This window comes from Triticum dicoccoides, chromosome 2B (genome assembly GCF_002162155.2).
Source record: "Triticum dicoccoides isolate Atlit2015 ecotype Zavitan chromosome 2B, WEW_v2.0, whole genome shotgun sequence".
Taxonomy (NCBI): domain Eukaryota; kingdom Viridiplantae; phylum Streptophyta; class Magnoliopsida; order Poales; family Poaceae; genus Triticum; species Triticum dicoccoides.
Window position 1 is genome coordinate 561,426,214 of NC_041383.1, and position 21,925 is coordinate 561,448,138.

The window sequence follows — 21,925 nt, forward strand, 5'->3', positions numbered from 1 at the left end:
ATGCAATAAATGTGAAGAAATGATAGAAAGAAAATGATAGAAAATATTAATTTTATAAGCATATTTATAGCCAACCTTATTGTACGAGTGACCATAAGTGATGTCTATTGATTATATGGTAACATCTTATAGCCCGAAAATGCCAAGCGGAGACTGAGCCCCATGGAGATCTTTATTTGAAAACTTTAAAATTCAAACTTTTCAGTTTCAAAAAATTCTGAAAATAAATACACATATACCTAGATACAAAATGTACATGTGTGCAAATTTTCAGGCCGAAATACATTAAAATGTGAGCTACACAAAAAAGACAAATATGGGGCCTTTTAGCATATGTACTGTTCATCTATAAAGTCTATGATTTTGGTTTTTTTATACAGCTCACAATTCAAGGTATTTCATCCTGAAATTTCTCACACATACACTTTACTTCCTTGCAAACATGTGTATTTTTTCTAGAAATTTTTGAAACTGAAATTTATGAATTTTGAATTATTCAAAATAAAGGGTTTCATGGAGCTCGGTCTCCAAGATGCCCTACTCCTTATAACCAACCATCAGTAGTTGACTGTATTATTAACCATGCTCTAACGAGTATGTCATATTTGCTTAATTTACAGTCTCATCTCGTCATCCGGCAGTGCGTGAAACGAGAACATCCATCTCTTCCTCTCAGCAACGCTTCAAGTGAGCTCGCGCACAGGCTGGCTTCCGGTCCGTTTCTGGGGCTCATCGCTGGAACAATGATAATCTACTGAGGCCATCATTTTTGTGAGCTCGCTTTTGCTGATAGTGGGGCGTGTAGAACTTAGGGTTTTGGGAAACTGTACGACACCCGTTAAGGGTGTGGCTATCTCATATATATAAGGGGTACACCAAGATGTACGATACAATATACAAGACATATACATAAGCTATATGTAAATACAGTCTAACACCCTCCCTCAATCTTAACTATGCCCTGAAGTACAAAGTATGTTAAGATTGCGCCTGCAGCCTACAAACTGAGGTTGTGAAAGAGGCTTCGTGAAGATGTCAGCAAGTTGATCTTTGGAGGAGATGAACTTGATGTGGAGTAGCTTCTGTGCAACACGTTCCCGTACAAAATGATAGTCAACTTCTATGTGCTTTGTCCGAGCATGAAACACTGGATTAGATGAGAGATATGTAGCTCCAATGCTATCACACCAAAGGACAGACGGCTGAGTTTGAGGAACTCCCAACTCTCTCAATAAGGATTGTACCCATATGATCTCAGCTGTAGCATTTGCAACGGCTTTATATTCTGCTTCAGTGCTACTTCTGGACACTGTAGCTTGTTTGCGAGCAGCCCAGGCGATCAAGTTAGGACCAAAGAAGACAGCATGTCCCCCCGTGGATCGCCTGTCATCTGGATTACCAGCCCAGTCAGCATCTGAAAAAGCAGAAAGCGTAGGAGACGGTGCTGGCTGAAGGAGCAAACCATATGAGGCAGTAAAGCAAACATAACGAAGAATCCGCTTCACCGTTGTCCAATGAGAAGTCCGAGGAGCATGAAGAAATTGGCAGACACGATTGACTGCATATGAGATATCTGGCCGAGTGATAGTTAAGTACTACAGGCCACCAACAACGCTACGATACTCAGTGGCGTCATCAGAGGTGAGAGGATCTCCATCAAACGCAGACAGACGATCAGTAGCAGACATAGGAGTCATGACATGTTTGCATTTAAGCATACCTGCCCGTCGCAACAGGTCCATCGAATACTTATGCTGTGTGAGTGTCAAGCCAGCAGAAGAACGTGAAACTTCCAGCCCAAGGAAGTAATGCAACGTTCCTAAATCCTTCACCGCAAAATCTCCACTCAAGGAAGATATCAGACGGCCAGCAGCAGCATCCGAGGAGCTAATGAGGATAATGTCATCAACATATACCAGAAGATACATCGTCACCTGAGGTCGATGCAGAAGGAAGAGCGAGGTGTCAGCAGTAGAGGGAACAAAACCAAGTGACCGAAGAACAGAGCCCAATCTGGCATGCCAAGCACGAGGAGCCTGCTTCAACCCATAGAGCGCCTTGACCAGGCGACACAGATGATGAGGACAAGCAGGATCAACAAAACCAGGGGGCTGACGCATGTAAACCTCCTCATCCAGAACACCATGAAGAAAGGCATTCTGAACATCCAGCTGACGAAGAAACCAGCCCCGAGTAACATCCAAGGACAACAGAAGTCGAATAGTTGTTGGTTTGATCACCGGACTGAACGTATCCTCATAGTCAAGACCATACCTTTGCTTGAACCCTTTCGCCACTAACCGTGCCTTATAGCGTTCAATAGAACCATCAACATGCTTCTTAACCTTGAAGACCCACTTGGAATCAATGATATTGACACCAGAGACCGGAGGAACAAGCTGCCAAGTACCATTTGTCAACAATGCCTGATACTCTTGCTCCATAGCTTGACGCCAATGAGGAATCCCGAGAGCAACCTGGAAGTGACGCGGTTCAGCCAAAAGATCTTCCTTGACATGAGCAACACATGCCGCAAGCCAGGCGACCGTCCCATCTTTGCGTTGCTTGGGACACGCAATACCGGATCGACTGCGAGTATGTGGTCGAAGAGGAACGGCCGTAGGTGGTGCAACCAGTGGCAACGGCCCCGGCGATGAAGAAGTATCCGACGCAGTCAGTGACGATGCAGTGGCGACAGGCGAGGATGAGGCCGACCCAGGCGAGGCCGACCCTGGCGACAGACTCGACTGGATGGGCGAGTCAGTCGGCTCAAGGCCAACCGAGGCGCGGCAGCCCAGCCCAGGCGAGCTCGCCGGCTCAGGAGAGGCCGGCCCAGATGGGAGCACCAGCTCGGGGGAGGCCGGCCCAGATGGAATCACCGGCTCGGGGGAGGCCGGCGCAGGGGAGACCAGCTCGGGCAAGGCCGGCCCAGGCGGAACCGACCCAGCCTCAGAAGAGGCCGGCACGGACGGAGCCGACGCTGAGGCGCCCAGTCCAGGCATGCATGGCGCATGCACAAGGCCATTCGCCACGTCGGGTGCAGTTGATGGCTCCGGCTCCTCCAGCAACTCCAGGCGAACTCCATGACCCATTCCTGCAGCATGATTAGGCAACAACGCAGGAGAATATGCAATATCAACAAATTGAGCAGGCAGTGGAGGGGTGGATTGCTAGGAGGAGGCTGGAGGTGTGGGAGTTATGGACAAAGACGAGAACGGGAATACACTCTCGTCAAACACAACATCACGCGAGATGTAGACACGGTTGGATGGAATATGAAGACACTTGTACCCTTTGTGAAGAGAGCTATACCCAAGAAATACACAAAGTTTGGACCGAAACTCAAGCTTGTGCTTATTATAAGGACGAAGATGAGGCCAGCATGCACAACCAAAAACTTTGAGAAAAGTATAATCTGGAACCTCATTAAGCAATAGTTCAAGTGGTGTTTTCATCCCAAGGAGACGTGTAGGAAGCCTATTTATGAGAAAACAGGTAGTAGAAAAAGCATCACTCCAAAAACGAAAAGGTGCTAATGCATGAGCAAGTAAGGTGAGACCGGTTTCGACAATGTGAAGATGCTTACGTTCAGCCGTGCCATTCTGCTGATGTGTATGAGGACAAGACACGCGATGCGAAATCCCAAGCTTATTAAAAAAGGAATTGAGGTTGTGATATTCACCCCCCCCCCCAATCTGACTGAACATGAATAATCTTATGCTTACGAAGACGCTCAACATGAGCTTGAAATTGCAGGAACACATCAAACACATCGGATTTACGTTTGATAAGATAAAGCCAAGTGAACCGACTATAAGCATCAATAAAACTGACATAATAATTATGACCGCTCACAGAAGTTTGGGCATGCCCCCATACATCAGAATAAATAAGCTCAAGTGGAGTTTTGACGACACGACTCGAATCAGAAAATGAAAGCTGATGAATCTTGCCTTGTTGACAGGCATCACAGACTGTGGCAACATCTTTATTGGACACAACGGGAAGACTATGACGATGAAGAACACTACGAACTATGGGAGTGGCAGGATGGCCGAGCCGTGCATGCCAATAAGTAGGCGACACACGGACACCAGTGAGTGCTCGAGGGGCAGAAGGCAGATCAAGTGCATATAATCCATCGGGCAGGTGACCTCTAAGCAGAACGTCCCTCGTGGCCCGATCCTTGATAAAAAAATAAAAAGGATGAAACTCAGTGAAAACATTGTTATCACGAGTAAGCTGAGGAACAGACAATAGGCTACGAGTAGCAGAAGGAACTCTAAGGACATTACGAAGATGGAGAGATTTCTGTTTATGAGTTAAAAGAGAGGCCTGACCAACATGTGATATGTGCATACCTGCTCCACTGGCGGTGTGAACCTGATCATTACCACGGTATGGCTCCTGAACTGAGAGTTTGCCCATCTCACCCGTCAAATGGTTCGTAGCGCCCGTGTCCATATACCATGTTGGATCAATGGGATATGATGTAGTGTGGCCTGCTTGACGAGCAGGCTCATGAGTTGCCAAGGCAGCTTGTTTCTCGTTGCCTTTGCCATTGTTGCCGACGCCGAGGAAGTCCTGCTTGAAGCGGCGATGACAGCAGGAAGCAACATGACCTGGGATGTTGCACAATTGACAAGGGAGCTGAACGCCACAAGAAGGGCAGCAGGCACACGAACGACCACCCCCGGTCGTGGGGAAAGGGGCTGCGGCAGGCGACCGCGGAGCCTGCAAAGTCAATGGTGCTGTTTTGCCCGCTGCAGTTGACTTGAAGGGCTTCCCTTTTCCACGAGTGGCAGCGTTGGCAGCCATGAAACTTGGATTGGTACGGCGGGACTTGATGCGCTATTCCGTGGCAAGGAGGCGGGTGTAGAGCTCACGGGGTTCAAGTGGAGTATCACGACCATTGATGTTCTCAGCAAGGTTATCATAGTCGTCATCCAGACCGTTCATGACGAAGGTGGTGAAGTCCTCTTTGCGAAGCGGTTGACCAATGGAGGCCAGAGTGTCTGCGAGACGCGTCATCTTGCCGAAGTAGTCGGTAATGCTGAGGTCAAGAAGCTTGGTCTCTCCCAGCTCCGTACGAAGAGTGTGAGCACGAGCCTGCTGCTGAGATGCAAAGCTAGTGTGAAGGGCAGACCATGCCTCCTGGGACGTGGCAGTGAAGAGAACCAAGGAGGACACCGCCTCGGTGAGCGACGACTGGATCGCCGAAAGTATGGCCTGATCCTGAGCCACCCACGCATGGTATGCCGGGTGATGTGTTGGAGGACACGGCAAGGAACCGTCGACGTAGCCCTCCAGATAGCGACTGCGGAGAAGTGGCAACACCTGTGCACGCCATGACAGATAATTGTCCATCGTCAGCTTCACTGGGATCAGATGCGCAAAGTAGAACGGCGTGCTGGCCACGGCATGATCAGCAGGAGGAGGCGTCGTGTAGTAGGTCATGTGAGATGATCCACCAGATGCAGCCATGGCCGAAGGGTAGTAGCCGCCGTAGGGCAATGGCGGCGGCGGGGCCCTGTCCGACCCAGCGTTCGCGGCGACAGGTGAAGGCGCGTAGGGCGCGTAGGGCGCCGCTGTTGCAGCGGCAGGAGACGCAGCCGCGGCGGGCGCGTAGGGCGGCGCCCCGTAGTGGCCCGTTGATGAAGTAGCGGCCCCGTAGGGGCCATAGGCCGCCGATCCGGCAGGGACGGGCGCCGCCCCGTAGGGGCCTGCGGGCGGGAGTGGAGCAGCCCCGTACGGGCCGTAGGCTGCCGATCCAGCGGGGACGGGCGCCGCCCCGTAGGGGCCTGCGGGCGGGAGTGGAGCAGCCCCGTGGGGGCCGTAGGTGGCCGATCCCATCCACGGACCGGCGTACGAAGGATCCCCCAGGGTCGGCGGAGGCGCGGCCGGTGACGACGGCGGTGGCTGATCCGAGGAGGCGCCTACCATCGAAGATTGGCCGGTGTAGACCGAAACCAGGGGACGCGAGGAGAGGAACGGCGACGCAGGCGCCGTGACAGAAGCCGGCGCGACGGCGGCGACGGAGTTGGGCGCGATCACGGTGGCGGAGGCGGCGGCGGCAGCAGTAGCGGAAGACATAGGACCGGTTAGGGTTGATACCATGTAGAACTTAGGGTTTTGGGAAACTGCACGACACCCGTTAAGGGTGTGGCTATCTCATATATATAAGGGGTACACCAAGGTGTACGATACAATATACAAGACATATACAGAAGCTATATGTAAATACAGTCTAACAGGGCGCTCATGCTGTCGCCCGCACGCTACCCAATCCAACCCTCCTCCATCACATCTTTCTTTACTTTTTACCCCACGAGCACGAGACCACAGTCTGGACTAGCCTGGACGCACACACGCACGCTCCCCTCCCGGCTGGTGTCCCCTTGCGACTTGTATGTGGCATCGCTGGACCTGATCGAGGGCCGAGGTCCGGCCTCAGTCATGGCGATACAGCCGGAGAGGGACCGGTGCAGGCTGCGCGGCTGCAACCGATGTTGGGCTCGGGCATCGATCCCGATAAAGCTTCTGCGTCGATTGTGTCGTGCAAAAAGGTGAACACCGCAGTTCGGCGATTGGACTCGGCGGCTGAGCTTGGTTTGGGTGTACGTAGTATCTCCGTCCAGGATTATCAGTCTCGTATTTGACCATATTTTGATGGTGACTTTAATTATTTTTGTTCGCGAATACACAAAACTTGTGTATCTTTCATTGATAGAAGAGGTTGAAATGAGAATACAATTGGGGGCCATCACATGGCACAACCAAAGGTGGCGTAAATATGGTGCCGAAGCAGAGTGACATGGGATGCTCAGCCCAGACAGAAGCTACAACACAGCGAAACTTCCCAACCCAAGAGAAACAACTCTAACCAAGACGATGCCCCAACACTCAGAATCGAGTAGCAGACACGGCACGAGCAAGCAAGACGACGCCTTCATGAAGGGGAACGCCGCTGTGGCGCCGCCGTCGTCCGATCCGAGGAACTGAATCTGGGGTTTCCCCCTGCGCTCGAAGAGGGGCTCGGAGAATAGGCCATGGCAACGCCTTCAAGAAGGGTACGACACCCGCAGGTGTCGCCGCTGCCAGCATCAAGCAGGGATTTCGCCCCGGCCAATGTCCAGACAATCCCAAAGCCGACAGAACAAGATTCAAGGATGGGGACATGTCGTAAGCTAGGACCGCCATCGCCGGATGGGGAGCTATGCCACCGGAAGCACGAGCATTGGACCTGGCGGGGGAGGGGCAAGGCAGGGGTGGCGGTAGAGGTTGGAGAGGCGACGACAAGACGTAGAGGAACCGACACACGGGATGCGACGGAATCCGGCAAGTCGATGAGCCAGGATCTGGAGAACGCAGACCTAGATCAACGAAGCCGGAGCCACCAAAACACCGGTGAACCCATGAAGCCGGAAAGAGCGCAGCTTCAAGAGCACCAGGCCAAAGCCGCTACGGGAGGACGCCGGCAAGCTGGACCCTGGAAAACGCAGGTTCCAAAGCCAGCCGGGGGATTGTAACAACAAAGGCGAGATCCATCGTGTGCAGGCCGCCACGTCGAAGACCAGAAAATCCACGCCACCACCGAGCAGAATGGCTGCAGTCCCGCGTGGATCTAGAAAAGGAGCCACCCCCAGCACCACCGACGGAGCACTCATCAACGGGAGACACGCCGCGCATGGCCACGGCCGCCCCGTGCGCTCGGGAGGAAGAAGAGGGCATCCCACACACGGCCACACACGGCCAGCGCATCAAGCACGCAGAATCCTTTCGCCGCGGCCCCCATGGCCAGATCCGCCGAGCTCGCGCTTGTAGCCAGGGAGAGGACACGGCCGGGGAGTGGAGAGCCGACCGGAGAGGGGTGGCACCGCCACGCGCAGAGGAGCTCCGCCGCGGATCCGCCACGCGCCGACAGGAGGCCAAGCCCCACCTGAAGACGCTGCAGGAGGCAGGAACGCCTCGCTGCCACCCTCCTTGGACACATCCGGAGTTCGTCGGCGTCCCCTCTGGCGGCGGCGACGCGAGGGAGGCGGATCTGGGGTGCTGGTGGCGGCGCTACTAGGGTTCCCCCCGAGTCGCCAGGGAGGCGGCGCGGGAGGGGGGGCATGTACTCCATGGTGACTTTAACTAATATACTTCTTCCGTCAAGCGTACACATTGTATTGGTCTGGGGTGTAAAGGCATGTCCAAGATGGATGTGTAAACCTTCCACGATCGTCCGGACTGCAATGTTCGAACCGAGAAAGCCATCTACGCGGTCTTGTATCGGTCTGCGAGGTGATTCGGACGCGATTTCTCATGCAAAACAAAGACAAAAGTGAGGGAGGTTTACGGGAGTCCGGACACGCGAAACATACGAATCTGACACCCCAGGCCCACCCAAAACCCTTCCCGGATCTCGCGACTCCATCCTCTCGATACTCTCTCCTTCCTTCTTCCTCTCTTGTCGTCGCCGCCACTCCACCACCCCGGCACCCATGCCACACCCCTGCTGAAAATCTGTGTCTCCATCACCTCCGGCGATCCAGCAGGGCTCCCCGCCGCTTCTCATTCGTCTTCGTTCAACCACCTGTCCTCCGATCGCCCCGCCATGTACCATCTTCTATCATGCCCGGAAGCTGTTCGACCAATCACCGAAGCTGGAAATAGTTGTCCCTTCTTATTTGTAGCAACGAATTCCGATTTGGAGTACATATACAAGCAGTATATTGAGTCCTCCGATGGCTCGTCGGACGAGGAGGAGTATTCCGATGAGACGGCGATGATGCAGGCGGCGGAGCGTGCGGAGGAGCATGTTCTCGATTTCAAGGGCTCGATTAAGGGTCATCGAGTGCTTAACCGCAACAGGGCGCGCGGGCATTTGACACTGATGGACAACTACTTTGCCATCGATGCACTATTCACTGACCATTTTCGCCGACGTTTTCGGATGCGCAAGGCTGTCTTCGATCGTTTGTACCATGGCGTCAGGTCCTATGATGACTACTTCATCCCGAAGAAGTACGTTGATGACCCACAAGTATAGAAGATCAATCGTAGTTCTTTCGATAAGTAAGAGCGTCGAACCCAACGAGGAGCAGAAGGAAATGACAAACGGTTTCCAACAAGGTATTCTCTACAAGCATTGAAATGATCGGTAACAGATAGTTTGATAGCAAGGTAATTTGTAATGAGCAACAAGTAGCAATTGTAACAAAGGTGCGGCAAGGTAGCCAAATCCTTTTTATATCAAGGGACAGGCCAGAACGGTTTCTTATAATAAGCAAAGCGTTCTCCATAACACATGGGAATTTCATCTAGTCACTTTCATCATGTTTGTTTGATTCACGTTCGCTACTTTGATAATTTGATATGTGGGTGGACCGGTGCTTGGGTGTTGTTCTTACTTGAATAAGCCTCCCACTTATGATTACCCCCTCTCGCAAGCATCCGCAACTACGAAAGAAGAATTAAGATAAATCTAACCATGGCATGAGACATATGGATCCAAATCAGCCCCTTATGAAATAACACATAAACTAGGGTTTAAGCTTCTGTCACTCTAGCAACTCATCATCTACTTATTACTCCACAATGGATTCCCTTAGGCCCAAGTACGATGAAGTGTCATGTAGTCGACATTCACATGACACCACTAAAGGAAGCAACAACATACATATCATCAAAATATCAAACGAATACCAAATTCACATGACTACTTATGACGCGACTTCTCCCATGTCCTCGAGAACAAAAGTAACCACTCACAAATCATATTCACGTTTAAGATCAGAGGGGTATTGAATATCATCAAGGATCTGAACATATAATCTTCCACCAAATAAACCAACTACCATCAACTATAAGATGTAATCAACACTACTAGTAACCTACAGGTACCAATCTGAAATTCTAAGACAAAGATTGAATACAAGAGATGAATTAGGGTTTGAGATGAGATGGTGCTGGTGAAGATGTTGATGAAGATTGGTCCTCCCATGATGAGAGGGTTGTTGGTAATGTCGATGGCTTCGATTTCCCCCTCCCGGAGGGAAGTATCCCTGGCGAAATCGCTCCACCGAGAGCAAAAGTGCTCCTGCCCAGGTTCCGCCTCGAGACGGTGGCGCTTCGTCCCGAAAGTCCTCTCTTGATTTTTTTCTAGGACAAATGGCATCATATAGGAGAAAATGGGCCTCGAAGGCTGGCCAGGGGCCCCACAAGGTACTTAGCCGCGCCAGGGGGTGGCCGCGCCCAAGTGCCTTGTGGGCAGCTGGTGGGCCCCCTCTAGTATTTCTTTTCTTCACTATTTTTTATATATTCCAAAATTGTAGGATCGAAAGTAGGTCTAGAGGGGGGTGATTATACTACTTGACCAACTAAAAATCTAACATTTCCCCAATTTTAGTTGTGGGCAGATTTTAGCAACTAGTACAAGTCAAATAATCAACGTGCACATGCAATTCTAAGAGTGTAGCAGCAGAAAGTAAAACATTGCATATGAAGGTAAATGGAAGGGTTTGGAGAGTGCAAACGTAATGGAGACACGAAGATTTTTGGCGTGGTTCCAATAGGTGGTGCTATCGTACATCCACGTTGATGGAGACTTCGACCCATGAAGGGTAACGGTTGCACGAGTCCACAGAGGGCACCCACGAAGGGTCCACGAAGAAGCAACCTTGTCTATCCCACCATGGCTATCACCCATGAAGGACTTGCCTCACTTGGGTAGATCTTCCTGAAGTAGGTGATCTCCTTGCCCTTACAAACTTCTTGGTTCAACTCCACAACTTGCCGGAGGCTCCCAAGCGACACCTAACCAATCTAGGAGACACCACTTTCCAAAAGGTAATAGATGGTGTGTTGATGATGAACTCCTTGCTCTTGTGCTTCAAATGATAGTCTACCTGTCGGTGTCAAAACCGGCGGATCTCGGGTAGGGGGTCCCGAACTATGTGTCTAAGGCTAATGGTAACAGGAGGCGGGGGACACGATGTTTACCCAGGTTCGGGCCCTCTCTATGGAGGTAATACCATACTTCCTGCTTGATTGATCTTGATGATATGAGTATTACAAGAGTTGATCTACCACGAGATCGTAGAGGCTAAACCCTAGAAGCTAGCCTATGATTATGATTGTTGTTGTCCTACGGACTAAACCCTCCGATTTATATAGACATCGGAGGGGGCTAGGGTTACACAGAGTCGGTTACAAAGAAGGGAATCTACATATCTGAATTGTCAAGCTTGCCTTCCACGCAAAGGAGAGTCCCACCCGGACACGGGATGAAGTCTTCAATCTGTATCTTCATAGTCCAACAGTCCGGCATAAGCATATAGTCCGGCCGTCCGAGGACCCCCTAATCCAGGACTCCCTCAGTAGCCCCTGAACCAGGCTTCAATGACGACAAGTCCGGCGCGCAGTTGTCTTCGGCATTGCAAGGCAGGTTCCTTCTTCGAATACTCCACAGTAGATCTTGAACACACGAATCGTGTCCGGCTCTACAAAATAAATTCCACGTACCACCGTAGAGAGTACAATAATCCACGAGTCTAATCTGCTGACGACTTTTATCTAGCGTGACATCACGCCGCGGCCCGGTTATTATTCAAACCGTTTTTCCAACCTGCCACTACACGTCTTGCGAGGCGGTTTTATTGGCACGTCTTGTCGAAGTAGAGATCGTGTCCCCCTTATCACGGGATTCTCATCAATACGGGCGTGGGTAACCCAACCGCTCCATTAGTATGACTCCTTGGTTTAGGCAAGTTCCAAACGACCGCGTGGAGGACGCTTAACATTCATCCTCTTTATAAAGAGGTCAAGACCTGTCCTTTTCTTTCCACGCCTGATCCTTCCCTTCCCCCATCTCGAGTTCCAACACCCAAGGTTCAGTCCAAGTGCTCCGGACCTTCAACCATGTCCGGATCCAACCTTCAAGGCCGATGGATGGCCTCTTCCGTCACAGAGGAGGACATCAAGAAGCTTAGGGAGGCTAGGTATCTGACCGCCGAAATCCTTCACAGGCTTCCTGCTCAAGGGCAGGTTATTCCTACTCCCAAACCCAACGAGAGCGTCGTATTCATCTCCCACTTCCTCCGAGGGCTAGGCTTCGGTCTTCATCCCTTTGTTAGAGGGCTCATGTTCTATTATGGTCTAGATTTTCATGATCTAGCTCCAGATTCCTTCCTTCACATCTCAACATTCATCGTTGTGTGTGAGGCCTTCCTCCGCATTACCCCACACTTCGGCTTATGGCTCAAGACCTTCAATGTGAAGTCGAGGATAATCGACAGGTGACACACGGAGTGCGGAGGCGCTATAATAAGCAAAGGTGTCGATGCTTTATGGCCAAAGGGCTCCTTCCCGGAAGTTTTTGACCTATGGCAACAAGAGTGGTTTTACATCACAGCACCCCGAGGTAGAAAGTGGGCGGCCGCCCCAGCCTTCCGCTCCGCTCCTCCGCCACAACTTGCATCATGGGTCAATAAGGGGCTGGACTGGGGATCGGTTGATGACGCGCGGACATTGCAAAGCCGCATTCAGGATCTCCTCAAGAAGATATTAGTCTTGTCAAAGTAATCCAAGTAATGTTAGTTTGTCGAGTCTTGCCGTGCCAACGTCGACCTCTCCGTATGTGGGAGTTCAACCCGGAAGGACCGCGAACTGTTTAGCACTTCTTCGGCAGGACGCTCGAAGGAATGTATCAATTATTCTTCAGATCACGAATAAAGTGTCCGGACACAACAGAGGATGCAGGCCTCGACTGCAACCATCCAGATACCCCGGTAAGTAATTCCACAGCCGAACATGCTGTCATTATGTTTGTCACAACATTATTCGGAAAAACCATTCTTGGCCAGGACTGGATAAGAAAGGCGGAGAGGATCATGTGTTCGGCCCCTCTTCCCAAAGATTAGCCGGATCCTGTATTAACCAGGATGTTGGCTCGCGCACCTTATCAAGTGCCATCAGGGGAGGACAAGGAGAGGAATGGGGAAGCCAAAAGCGGACTTCATGCTGGAGGTACGTTACACATCCTAACTGGGGAAATTAGTACCCTCGTGTCGGAGGATGAACGGGGAGGAGAATCTAGTATCCCCTCTCCCCACTGGAAGAAAAGGACCACCCCGAAGACTTGGAAGCAGAGGTCTCCAAACGAGGGAAGAAACCTGCATCAGGGGGCCCTGCCCAGGAGGGCAACATTGACACATAGCGCCCACAGGGGGGCCAGCCGTTACGAGCTGTAAGTGAACAAAGGTGCTTAGTAAGCATACCCCGTTCGTTTCCTGAGAATAACGACCGAGACATATATTTTGCAGTTTGGCTTATAGACTCCCTCAACCATGTTCGTCCTCGGGGGATCTTCTTCCGGAGATGATGGAGAGCGAAACGCCTCCTCCTACTTCTCCGCCCCATGAGGCGGACGACCTTGAAGTGTTGTCCCGGAGGATCTCTCCCAATCCGCAAAGACCAGAAGGTAACTCTTCGGCTGCCCGAAGTCCGGGGTTCTCAGCTCCTAGAGAGACCAATAGAGAAAGTCCCGGACTGTCCGATATACAACCGGACACACTGACGGGTCTTCTGCGGCAAGCGGCTATCTCAGAGGCACATTGTACCTTAATGGGTATGGTGGTTGAGAGGATTTCATCCGCGTAAAGCGGGTTGGATGAAGCTTTTACGAGCCTGCTAAGAGGCTTTGAGGTATGTAAAGTGATATTTTTTGATTGTACCGTAAACGCAAGGTGCACTTTGTATAGATAGTAGCCCCTGAGACTCTGGTTGCCATCAGGACGAGGCAAGCAGAGGATCATAGTCTTAGGTAATGATGGTGCCAATTTTGTACGCAGGCGGCTGCAGCTCCGGCGGCTGACCAGACTGTTGAATTTGCCGAACTGAAGCGGCAACTCGATGTGGCGGATGTAGACATCATGCTTGTGAACAAATGGCTTGGCGAGGCACAGGGTATGTATATTTGGGTGGTCAGCGAATATTAATAGGAGCATGATGCTAGGGTTTATGATATGCTTTGACTGCATATGGTGCTGACACCATGGAGACCCTTCGGGCAGAGCTTGCCCGGGCCAAGGAGTAAGCCAGGAGAAGCAATGCGGCTGCCGTGAAGGCAGATGATGAATTAAAAGCCGAACAGGCTGCTCATCGCCAAAGTGAGGATAGAATAGCCAACATGGCTCTTGAGCTACAAAATGCCGCTAGCCGATATGAGCTCCTCGAAAAAAAAAACCAAGCAAAAATGGCTGACCTAAAGAAGGCCTTACAAGCAGCAAAGGAAACTCGCTCTAAGATCAGAGCGGCTCAGGAGGAGCTCCGGCAAGCTGGTGAGATCGCGGCTGGGAAGCCCTTTTTATTGCGAACAAAATTCGGCGATCCGAAGTATGCCCCTCTTGATCAATTGTGGAGTTCTTCGTACGCATACTTGGATTTGGCAAAGAGCGCTGCTGATGCGACGCGGTATTTCAAAGATCGAGAAGATCATGAAGTGGAAAGATTGTTCTGGTCGCAGTTCAGTACTCCAAGGCGTCCGCTGTTGTTGAATTGAGCAAATGGCCGAATGGGCCGAGCTCCATAGGTTATCCGGGCTTGCCATGAAGGCCGTCGTGGATCACCTGTGGCCGAAGGAACCAAGTCTGGATAGTTATTTTAGTTTGGTGCAACGATTTATTCGTGTTGTGCCGCATATCGACGCTATCAAGAGGTCGGTGTGCATAGAGGGTGCACGGATGGCCCTTGCCCGTGTTAAGACATACTGGGCGAAGATGGAGGCCACCGATATTGCAACCAGGGGTCCGCCCGGGGGCCCAGAATCGCCCGACCACTATTTTGAAGAAGTCTTAGAAGGTTCCCATTTAATAGAGGCTCGGTGCTCAAAGAATACCAGGTCCGAATGACATGTATCTTGATTTTAAAAACAATGCTTTTGATAATAAAGGCTATATTTATACTTTTTCCCGTAAAGTATTGTAGTGCCTCCTGTGCGGCCGCTTATGTATATATGTATATAACCTGAAAGTTTGCAGTCGTCGGCTTCAGCCCCCTCGTGTATAACGCAGGGGTGTTCCGTAAAAGCGCGTAATCACACTTGATCCAACGTCTTGGTCCGTTAAGGAGGTGGTAGCGCGGCGAATGAGGCAATTGGACTATATAGCTTTAACACTTTCACTTAGCCATAGGAGTTTGACGGTGGGGCTACGATATAGCCCCTGGTATGTCCGCATTTGTCCGAATACGGTGCCTTTACATACGTGACCAAAAAACCGGTCCTTCGTTAATGCGGAGGAATCACGAAGATTCCACTAAGTCATCGAGTGGTTGACTAGTCTCTCGCTTTATCATGACAGTCAGTTTTTGGCTTTCTCTACTGAGGTGCTCATCCGGATGAACCAGGGCACAATCGTAGTAGTTCTCCCTGTGCCACCTTAGCTGATAGAGCAGAACGTAAGGTAGCAAAACACGGGAGCCGGGCAAACCCAACTATTGACCACATACATGATTCGGAGTTGATGCATATAAGGCCAAACTCGCGATGCCGAACACTCCCGAAGGTATTTGGACTTTACAACATATACTGGGTTGAATAATGCCCTCGATAATGAGCCCTGAATTTCTAGGTACATGTATTAATCCGGCGTGACGAAAGAGCGACTGTGGTGAGAGCACAGATCCTGAAAAACACATTGGTTGTTGCCTCTGTAATGTCTATTTTACATCGGCGGATCATAAGATCGCCAATAACGCCGTTATCCCTCTTGGTCATTTTAAGTACCGGGAGGGTGTGAGCCAACAAGAGACAATTAAAAAAGGTTTACACAGGGTCTTAATCTAAAAATAAACCTTTGAACGGGGCCCTGCTGCACATCGGCGCCTTTGTCTCCATTGTGTCGTATCCTGGAAGGGTATAGCACTATGGTCATCTGTAAAAAAAAGAAAAACCCAGGTGAAAGAATCTGGTGTGACCGTGCATAGAGTCGATTAGTCTTAATGAACCGTGAAAATTCAATTTCTTGACTGTACATAGGGTATGGCCATTAATCAAGCTCAGGTTTATCTGGGCTGCTACAACTAGGTGTGCGCCGAACACGTCTAGCCGTGTCCGTGGTCTCGAAGACCGATGAGTTTCTCGGGTTGGAGGGGTTGTTCATTGGTTGGGCTGCTAGAGCCGCCACATAATCTTCCACACGAAGAGAGCGCTCTGTGTTTCCGCTTATTGTGATGACGCCACATGGATCGGGCATCTTAAGTTTGAGGTAAGCATAATGCGGTACTGCATTGAAACGAGCGAAGGCCGTTCTTCCGAGCAGTGCATGATAGCCGCTTCGGAACAGAGCAATGTCGAAGATTAGTTCTTCGCTTCGAAAGTTGTCGGGAGAACCGAATACGACCTCTAACGTCAAAGAGCCCATGCAGCGGGCCTCTACGCCTGGTATTACTCCTTTAAAGGTAGTACTGCTTTGGTTGATTCTTGACGGGTCTATCCCCATCTTGCGGACAGTGTCCTAATATATCAGATTAAGACTATTACTGCCGTCCATGAGGACTCGGGTGAGATGGTATCCGTCAATTATTGGGTCGAGCACCAAGGCGACCGAACCTCCATGCCGGATACTAGTCGGATGATCCCTACGATCGAAAGTGATCGGGCAGGACGACCATGGATTGAATTTGGGGGCGACTGGTGATGGGGTCACGTACCTAGGGTAGGGTCATGGACCTGATCTAAGTACCTTACCCAAGGACACCCTTAGAAGAGGTCGCCTTCCAGTCGACCAACGAGGGACTCACTCGACTGACTTGAAGAACTCGACCACAAAGACTCACTCGACCACCAGAAGGTCAAGAGGCACTCTACACTGCAACGGCCTGTAATTAAGTAGACTTTATGGTAGTAAAGACACTTTATGTGGGGCGTTATCAGTAACGCCCCGGACTTAACTCACCTTAAACCCTCTCCTACGTGGGCTGACTGGGGTCCCGGCGCACTCTATATAAGCCGCCCCCCTCCACAGGTAGAGGGGTTCGGCACCTTGTAACTCATATACTCATAATCCACTCGACCGCCTCCGGGCTCCGAGACGTAGGGCTATTACTTCTTCTGAGAAGGGCCTGAACTCGTACATCCCTTGTGTTTACAACCTCTCCATAGCTAGGACCTTGCCTCTCCATACCTACCCCCACTCTACTGTCAGGCTTAGAACCACGACAGTCGGCGCCCACCGTGGGGCAGGTGTTTTAGCGATTTTGTGGAGAAGTTGCGATTCTTCCGAGTACTTTCATCATGGTGTCTGCTGGAGTTTTGGTCAAAGGTCGAGAGATCTGTCTCGGCACTCTCACCTTCATCGCCGACGACTCCGCCTGGCTCCAGGAGGCTCCACTCGACGTTGATGCGCTCCCCGTCCGCGGTGCGATGCATTTTCGCGCATGTGTCCGCGGCGCTCTGCTGCGGCAACCGTCGACCCCGTATCGGACGACTCCTCCATCGTCCACCCTCCCGGTCTCCCGCCAGCGCAAGCGCTCGGGCCGGTCGAGGCTTCAGCGATGGGTGAGGCACGCGGTGGATCGCCAATCGGCCACCACCCAAGTTGCGGCAATCGAGCCCGATGAATCTCTCTACGGCTTGTTCGATCTGTCGACTGGCTCCGTAGAGACTGCATCCGAGTGCGGTAGCAGTGATCCAGCGGCGGAAATCTTGATGGTCGACGGGCCCCGCAGTCCCCCTGGCTTCGCCCGTGATGGTGGAGCAGGTGACGGAGGCGACCCCGCACGAGGCCACGAAGAGTACCAGCCCGAGCCACTCGACTCTCTACAAAGAGAGGAACTTCGCCGCAGGAACGTGGATGCTCTGCGTACTCCCATCGCAGGAGAAACCCCCGAGGCTCGTGCCTTGGAGGAGGCGCGTCTGGCCAATTTGGCCGAACGCACTCGACTGGAGAATCTTCAGCGAGCACTCGACGAGCGCGCGCGGCAACGAGTTTCCGACACCAGTCGACGTCAACTCTTCCCGCCGACTCAGGTATATCGAACCCCAATCCAGAATTTAGCAGCTGCGACCCGTATAGCAGAGTCCATCCAGCCTTCGCAGTCGGAAGCTGGCAGAGGTTTGCTGCAGATCAGGGATCTGCTCCGGGCAGCAGGAGATCAGAATCCAGCCGTGTCTCAGTCGCGCAACAGAATTCATAGTCGATCCGTCACTGCGAATACGGTTCAGTCGGCTCACAGCCCCAGATTGCCTCCGCGGCGTGAAGGGCGCGAGAATCGGCGAGATCAATATGGCGACCGACTCGACCGAGATGATAGGCGTCGAGTGCCCAATTCCCCTCCGAGGGGTGGGTCTTACGCTCCTCGGCAGCAAGATGATAGGCGTCAGTACAGTACAGGGCGAAGGGTTCCAGTCGACCCCAGAGAACCAGGCTTCGACGCGCGATCCATTATCGTGCAAGGTTTGGTCGACCGGAACAGAGCCCATCGAGGCGGACTCGACAGAGATGCACCCACAAGCAGTCGAGTGCATGTTTCTGGTCCTGAATGTTTCAGCAGAGCTATCAGAGCCGCAGTTATCCCTCCCAATTTCAGGTTGGCAACAGGAGTCAGCAAGTTCACTGGTGAGTCTAAGCCTGAAACTTGGCTTGAGGACTACCGAGTGGCAGTTCAGATTGGTGGTGGGAACGACGAGGTGGCCATGAAGCATTTACCCCTCATCCTGGAAGGTTCTGCCAGGGCATGGTTAACTCAATTACCGCCTAGCAGCATTTACACTTGGGAAGATTTGTCCCGAGTGTTCATCAGAACGTTTGAAGGAACTTGCAAGCGACCAGCTGGACTGACAGAGTTGCAAGTCTGCGTGCAGAAGACCAATGAGACTCTCAGAGAGTATATTCAGAGATGGATCACTTTGCACCACACTGTGGAGAATGTGTCTGATCATCAGGCAGTCTTCGCCTCAAAGATGGCGTCAAGAACAGAGAACTGAGTTTGAAGTTTGGTCGAACCGGCGACATGACCTTGAGTCGGATGATGGAGATTGCTACCAAGTACACCAACGGCGAAGAAGAAGACCGACTCCGAAGCGGCAAGCACAAGCCGAGTCAGTCGGAAAAAGGAAACACCAGTCGGAAACAGAAGCGGAAGGCTGAACCGGCAGCTCCAGGAGAGGCTCTGGCCGTGACTCAGGGAAAGTTTAAGGGGAAACCAAAAGGATCCTGGAACCCCAAGAAGGTAAAGGATAAAGAAGGGAACGACGTAATGGATATGCCATGTCACATCCACACGAAGAAAGACGAAGAGGGGAATATCATCTACCTGAAGCACACCACTCGCCAATGTCGACTCCTGATCCAGCAGTTTCAGGGAAAACAGTCTAAGGACAAGGAGAAGGAGTCGGACAAGGCTGAAGACAAGGAGGACAGTGAGGAAGGATATCCGCATATCAACTCCACTCTGATGATCTTTGCAGATGTGGAAAGCAGGAGTCGACTGAAAGTCATTAACCGAGAGGTGAACATGGTTGCCCCAGCAAAAGCAAATTATCTAAAATGGTCTCAAATACCCATCACATTCGACCAATCTGATCACCCGACTCATATTGCCACCCCTGGGAGGCAAGCTTTGGTGGTCGATCCAGTTGTTGAAGGCACTCGACTGACAAAAGTGCTGATGGACGGTGGAAGCGGGCTGAATTTGTTATATACAGACACACTGAAAGGAATGGGCATTCCGATGTCCCGACTGAGCACTAGTAACATGAGCTTTCATGGAGTTATACCAGGGAAGAAAGCCGAGTCACTCGGCCAAATAGCTTCGGACGTGGTGTTTGGTGATTCGAAACATTTTCGCAAAGAAAAGTTGACGTTTTAGGTCGTGGATTTTCAGAGTGCATATCATGCCATTTTGGGGAGACCAGCTTACGCACGGTTCATGGCTCGACCGTGTTACGTGTACCTCAAATTGAAGATGCCCGGCCCCAAAGGAGTGATCACTGTCACCGGTGATCGGAAAAAGGCAGAAGAGTGCTTTCAGAAGGGCTCAAAGATTGCCGATTCCTAGGTGACAGCGGTCGAGTTCGAGGAATACAAGCAAAACGCAGATCCGAGTGACTTGCTGCGATCAAAGAAACCCGCCACAGAGTCTGCATTCCAGTCGTCCGGTGAGACGAAGCCTGTTCACATTCACCCGACCGACCCCGATGCAGCTCCGACCCGCATCTCCACAACACTCGACCCAAAATAGGAAGAAGCGCTCATCCAGTTCCTCCGTGAGAACTGGGACATTTTTGCATGGAAGCCCGCTGACATGCCAGGTGTTCCCAGGGGACTGGCTGAGCATCGCCTAAGAGTCGACTCGTCTGCAAAACCAGTCAAAGAGCATCTTCGGCGGTCCGCCGTCCAGAAGAGAAAAGCCATTGGTGAGGAAGTGGCTCGACTATTGGCGGCAGGATTTATCCGAGAGATATACCACTCCGAGTGGCTCGCTAATGTCGTCATGGTTCCTAAGAAGGACAAGTCGCTCCGAATGTGCATTGATTTCAAGCACATCAACCGGGCCTGCCCGAAAGATCATTTTCCTCTCCCTCGCATAGATCAAATTGTTGACTCGACCGCGGGATGCGAGAGGCTGTCTTTTTTAGATGCCTACTCTGGGTACCACCAGATCCGTCTGTACGGACCCGACGAGGTAAAAACAGCTTTCATCACTCCATTCGGGTGCTTCTGCTATATCACCATGCCATTCGGCCTCAAGAATGCCGGAGCCACATTTATGCGAATGATTCAGAAGTGTCTACTCACTCAAATCAGTCGGAATGTGGAAGCATATATGGATGATATCGTTGTCAAGTCACGAAAAGGTTCCGACATGCTCGCTGATCTCGCCGAAACATTTGCCAACCTCAGAAGATATGATATCAAGCTCAATCCATCAAAGTGCACATTTGGAGTTCCTGGTGGCAAGTTACTCGGTTTTCTCGTTTCTGAACGGGGAATCGACGCTAACCCAGAGAAGATTGGCACTATTCTCCGAATGAAACGCCCTGTGCGAGTGCACGATGTCCAGAAGCTTACTGGATGCTTGGCCGCATTAAGTCGATTCATTTCACGACTCGGTGAAAAGGCATTGCCTCTTTACCGACTGATGAAGAAGACAGACAAGTTCGAGTGGACTCCAGAAGCTGATGCAGCGTTTGCCGAGCTAAAAGCTCTGCTCTCCACCCAGCCGGTGCTTGCTGCTCCAATTAGCAAAGAGCCTCTGTTGCTCTATATCGCAGCCACAGGACAAGTCGTCAGTACTGTGCTTACGGTCGAGCGGGAAGAAGAAGGAAAAGCTCTCAAAGTTCAGCGCCCAGTGTATTATTTGTCTGAAGTCTTGACTCCATCCAAGCAGAGATATCCTCATTATCAGAAGCTTGTGTATGGAATATACATGACCACAAAGAAGGTTGCTCATTATTTTTCTGATCATTCCATCACAGTCGTCAGTGACGCTCCACTATCAGAGATTTTGCACAACAGAGATGCAACTGGTCGAGTGGCCAAATGGGCGATTGAACTTCTTCCCCTTGATATCAAGTTTGAGGCAAAGAAAGCCATTAAGTCCCAGGCAATAGCAGATTTCCTCGCCGAGTGGATTGAACAACAGCAGCCGACTGAAGTTCACTCGGAGCATTGGACCATGTTCTTTGATGGCTCTAAGATGTTGAATGGTTCTGGTGCTGGGGTTGTCCTGGTTTCCCCCAGAGGAGATAAGCTCAGATATGTGCTCCAGATTCACTTTGATTCCTCCAACAATGAGGCAGAATATGAGGCCCTCTTATATGGGTTGCGCATGGCCATTTCACTCGGCGTCCGTCGCCTGATGGTCTATGGCGACTCGGATTTAGTGGTCAACCAGGTGATGAAAGAGTGGGACGTGAGAAGCCCAGCCATGACTGGAT